Source organism: Myotis brandtii, unplaced genomic scaffold (assembly GCF_000412655.1).
Source record: "Myotis brandtii unplaced genomic scaffold, ASM41265v1 scaffold884, whole genome shotgun sequence".
In the NCBI taxonomy this organism is placed as follows: Eukaryota; Metazoa; Chordata; class Mammalia; order Chiroptera; family Vespertilionidae; genus Myotis; species Myotis brandtii.
This window is the reverse complement of record NW_005371618.1, coordinates 102962-108667: the sequence shown is the minus strand read 5'-3', so window position 1 is coordinate 108667 and position 5706 is coordinate 102962.

The window sequence follows — 5706 nt, the reverse complement described above, 5'->3', positions numbered from 1 at the left end:
AGATAGATAGATAGATATAGATATAGATATAGATATAAATCTTTTTTCTATTTCGTTGTTTTTTTCATTTTTTTCTTATAAACTCGTTCTATTCTACCTACTCTATACTGAATTGTGGTCATTTCCCTATTCATTCAATTTCTTAACCTTATCTTCTAGAAATAAGCTCTGCCTCTTCAGATTCTTCTGGGTGTTTGTTGTTTGCATTTTTTTTTGATTAGTTGTTTGCATTCTTCTTTGGGTGTTTGTTCTTTACGTTTTTTGGATTAGTAGTTGATTTTCAGGAGTTTTCTCCCTATATATATATTCCCCCCTCCTCCTTTTTCTTATATTTTCTCCTTTTCACAATATCATTTTTGCACTGTTTTCTTTCCCCTAATTCTCTTTCTCTGGTGGTCACCTTTATTTGGGGATATTTGTATCATGAATACATTTGTGCTTTGTTCCCTGAGTGTTGTTTTTCATGCCTTTACATCAACACAGGAGAGAGAGACTACATAACCAGACAACCTGAGAGTAGCAAACATGGGAGACAAAGAAACAGCCCCCTTGAAAAAGAAAAGTAGGAATGACCAGAAAACCAAATAAATGAAATGGAGGCAAGAAATTTTTCAGAGAAAGTATTCAGAGCAATAGTTACAAGGACACTGAAAAGGATGGAAAACAAATTCAACAATATGTGTAAGAATCAAGAGGAAATGAAGAAGAACCAATAAGAAATGAAGAATGGCATTGATGCAATAAAGAACACAATAGAAAGCATCAACAGTAGACTAGAAGAAGCAGTGGACTGCATCAGTGTGCTAGATGACAAGGTAGGAAAAAACTACTGAAGCAGAGCAGCAACTGGAAAAAAACCCTTAAAAAACAGGAGTAGAGCTTAAGGGAACTTTGGAACATGAGATGAAACAACATCTGCATAATAGGGTTGACAGAAGGAAAGGAAACTGAGCAAGAAATAGTAAACCTGTTTGAAGAAATAATGACAGAAAACTTCCATGATATTGGGACGAAAAAACTCAAACAAGTCCAAGAAGCTCATAGAGTCCCAAACATGATGAACCACAGAAAACTGACACCAAGACACATTATAATTAAATTTGAAAATACCCATGACAAAGTAAGAATCTGAAAGGCTCCCAGAGAGATACAGAAAGTTAACTTCAAGGGATCTCCCATCGGACTATCAATTGATTTCTCAATAGAAACCCATCAGGCCAGAAGGGAATGGAATGAAATATACAAAGTCATGCAAAGCAGGAGTCTGAATCCAAGAGTACTGTATCCAGAAAAGTTATCAATGGAAATGAAGGGTGAAATCAGTAGCTTCAAAGACAAAAAAGGACTAAGGGATTTTATTACCACCAAACCAGCAATGCAAGAAATGCTAAAGAGTTTGCTATAAAAAGAAGAAACAGGAAGGGAAGAAGAAACACAGGAATAAAGAATAAAATTGGTGACAAACAAGCATCTATCAATAATATTTTTAAATGTAAGTGGATTAAATTCCCCAATCAAAATACATAGGGTGGCTGAGTGGATAAGAATGCATGAATCATATATCTGTTGACTACAGGAGACCCACTGCAGAACAAAGAACTTACAGAGACTGATGGTGAGGGATGGAAAATGTTTTTCAGACCAATGGAAATGAAAAAAAAACTGGGGTAGCAATACTTATATCTAAAAAATTAGACCTCAAAGTGAATGGAATAAAAAGAGATAAGAAAGGCCACTTCATAGATACTAAAGGGAGCAATTCAATAAGAAGATATAACTCTGCAAAACATATATGCACCCAATATAGGAGTACTCGAATTCATAAAAAAACTTCTGGAGGATATCAAGGGAAAGATTTACAGCAATATAGTCATAGTAGGGGACTAATACCACACTACCATCAGTGGACAAATCCCCTAAAAAAATTAGCAAGGAAACATCAATCAAAAATTACTCACTAGATCAGATGGGATTAATTGAAATCTCCACAATATTTCACCCCAAAGCCAAATAATATACCTTCTTCTCAAGTGCACAATGATCATTTTCAAAGATAGACCACATATTGGGGCATAGGCAATGTCTCTTCAAATTCAAGAAGATAGAAATCATATCAAGCATCTTCTCAGATCACAATGTCATAAAATTAGAAATCAACTACAATAAAAACAATGAAAAAAATCAAACACCTGGAGGCTAAATAGCATGCTATTAATGATTGGGTTACCAAAGATATCAATGAAGAAATAAAAAGCATCATGGCAACAAATGACAATGAAAACACAACAATCCAAAATCTATGGGACACAGTGAAAGCAGTCTTGAGAGGGAAGTTCATAGCTCTACAAGCCTACTGCAAAAGAAAGAGAGAAAAAGAAAGAAAGAAAGAAAGAAAGAAAGAAAGAAAGAAAGAAAGAAAGAAAGAAAGAAAGAAAGAAAGGAAGGAAGGAAGGAAGGAAGGAAGGAAGGAAGGAAGGAAGGAAGGAAGGAAGGAAGGAAGGAAGGAAGGAAGGAAGGAAGGAAGGAAGGAAGGAAGGAAGGAAGGAAGGAAGGAAGGAAGGAAGGAAGGAAGGAAGGAAGGAAGGAAGGAAGGAAGGAAGGAAGGAAGGAAGGAAGGAAGGAAGGAAGGAAGGAAGGAAGGAAGGAAGGAAGGAAGGAAGGAAGGAAGAAAGAAAGAAAGAAAGAAAGAAAGAAAGAAAGAAAGAAAGAAAGAAAGAAAGAAAGAAAGAAATGGTAATACATTATTTAACCCTACAACTCAAAGAGTTAGAAAGAGAGCAATAAGAAAAGCCTCAAGTAAGCAGATCAAAGGAAATAATAAAGATGAGAGTGGAAATAAATGACATAGAGACAAAAAAGATCAATAAAAACAAGAGCTGGTTCTTTGAAAGGATAAACAAGATTGATGAACCTATAACCAGGCTCACCAAGAAGTAGAGAGAGAGGTCCCAAATAAACAAAATCAGAAATTAAAGAGGTGAAGTATCAACCGATCTCACAGAAATACAAAGGATTATGAAAAAATACAATGAACAACTCTATTCCAACAAAATGGACAACCTAGACATAAAGGACATTTTTATAGAAAAAATACAAGCCCCCAAAACTCAATCAGGAAAAATATAAAAATCTAAATAGGATTATAACCCCTGAAGAAATTGAAGCAGTGATCAAGAATCTTCCAGCAAGCACAAGCTTTGGTACAGACAGCTTTACAGGGCATTTCTACCAAGCATTCAAAGAACTAAAACCTATCCTCTTTGGATATTTTAATAATTCAAGAGGAAGGCACACTTCCAAGCTATTTCTATGAAACCAGAATTACCCTAATTCCAAAACCATATAAAGACACCACAAAAAAAGACAACTACAGGCCAATATCATTGATGAACATAGATCCTAAAATCCTCAACAAAATTCTAGCAAACCAGATCCAGCATTACATTAGAAAGATCATACACCATGACCAAGTGGGATTTATTACAGGAATGCAAGGATGACACAATATCCACAAATCAATAAATGTGATATATCACATAAATAAATTGAGAGACAAAATTGACATAATCATGTCAATTGATGCAGAAAAAGCATTTGACAAATTCCAACATCCTTTCTTGATAAAAACTCCCAGCACAGTGGGAATAGAGGGATCATACTTCAACATAATAAAAGCCTTATATGACAAACCTACAGCCAACATCATACTCAATTTGGCAAAAACTAAATTCATTTCCCTGAAGAACAGGAACAAGACAGAGATCACATCATTAAAATGCCCACTTCACCACTCCTGTTCGATATAGTCCTGGAAGTGCTACCCATAGCGATCAGATAAGAAGAAGAAATAAAATATATCTAAATTGGAAAAGAAGAAATAAAACTGTCCTTATTCACAGATGACATGATACTTTACATAGGACACCCCAAAGACTACTATCAAAAAACTACTAGACCTAATAAATGAATTTGGTAATGTGCAATACACAAAATTAACACCCAGATATCAACTGCCTTTTAGTACACCAATAATGAACTCACAGAAAGAGAAACTAAAATAACAATCCCATTTACCATTTCACACACACACAAAAAAGATACTTAGAAATAAACTTAACTAAGGACGTAAAAGACCTATACTCAGAAATCTCCAGGACACTGAAATAAGAGATAGACCTAAACAAATGGAAGAACATACCATGTTCATGTATTGGTAGAGTCAACATCATTAAAATGTCCATACTACCCAAAGTAATCTACAGATTTTATGAATCCTCATTAAAATACCAATGGCATATTTCAAAGATCTAGAACAAACTCTCCAAAAATTTATCTGGAATTAAAAAAGACCCCGAATAGCCATAGTAATCCTTGAAAAGAAGAAGAAAGTTGGAGAGATTACAATACCAGATATCAAGCTATATTACCAAGCTACAGTTCTCAAAACTGCCTGGTACTGGCACAAGAACAGACATATAGATGAATGGAACAGAACAGAGAACCAAGAAATTGAGCCAAGCCATTATTATCAGATAATATTTGACAAAGAAGGCAAAAGCATACAATGGAGTGAAGATAATCTCTTCAATAAATGGTGTTGGGAAATTTAATCAGATGCATGCAAAAAAATGAAACTAGATCACCAACTTACACCATACACAAAAACAAACTCAAAATGACTAAAGGACTAAAATGTAAGACAGAAAACCATAAAAATCCTACATGACTCCATAGGCAGCAAAATAGCAGGCATTTGTCATAGCAGTATCTTTACTGACATATCTCCTAGGGCAATGGAGACTAAGGAGAAAATAAACTGGGACTACATCAAAATAAAAAGCTTCTGCACACAAAAAAAAATCAACAAAACAAGAAAGCTCACTGCATGGGAGGACATATTTGCCAATGTTATCTCTGATAAGGGTTTAATCTCCAACATTTACAGGGAATTCATACAACTTAACAAAAGGAAGATAATTCAATAAAAAAATGGGCAAAAGACCTATTAGACACTTTTTGAAGGAGGATATACAGAAGGCTCAGAGACATATGAAAACATGCTCAAAGTCACCAATCATCTGAGAGATGCAAATCAGAACAACAATGAGATACCATCTCACACCTGTAAGAATGGCTATCATCAAGAAATCAACAAACAACAGGTGCTGGTGATGATGTGGAAAAAAAGGAACCCTCCTGCACTGCTGGTGGGAATGCAGACTGGTGCAGCCACTATGAAAGATAGTATGGAGTTTCCTCAAAAAGTTAAAAATGGAACTGCCATTTGACCCAGTGATCCCACTTTTAGTACAATATCTCAAGAAACCAGAAACACCAATCAGAAAGGATATATACACCCCTATGTTCATAGCAGCACAATTTACAATAGCTAATATTTGAAAACAACCTAAGTGCCCATCAGCAGATGAGTGGATTCAAAAACTGGTATCTCTACACAATGGAATACTATGCCACTATATAAAAAAAGAAGAAACTTGTGGAAAGATGGCGACTGGCAAGAAAGTAGGGAGGGAGAGTGTGTGAGAGAGTGAGGGAGTGATAGAGGAGTGGGTGTGTGAGTGAAATAAGGACAGTTAGATACTGAAGGTCTTCCAAGGTGCTGCCAAACTGGACAGTCTGAGAAGGTGAAACCCCGCTGCCATCACAGACACTCCAGAGGAAGCCAGTATGGGCAAAAAGATCATG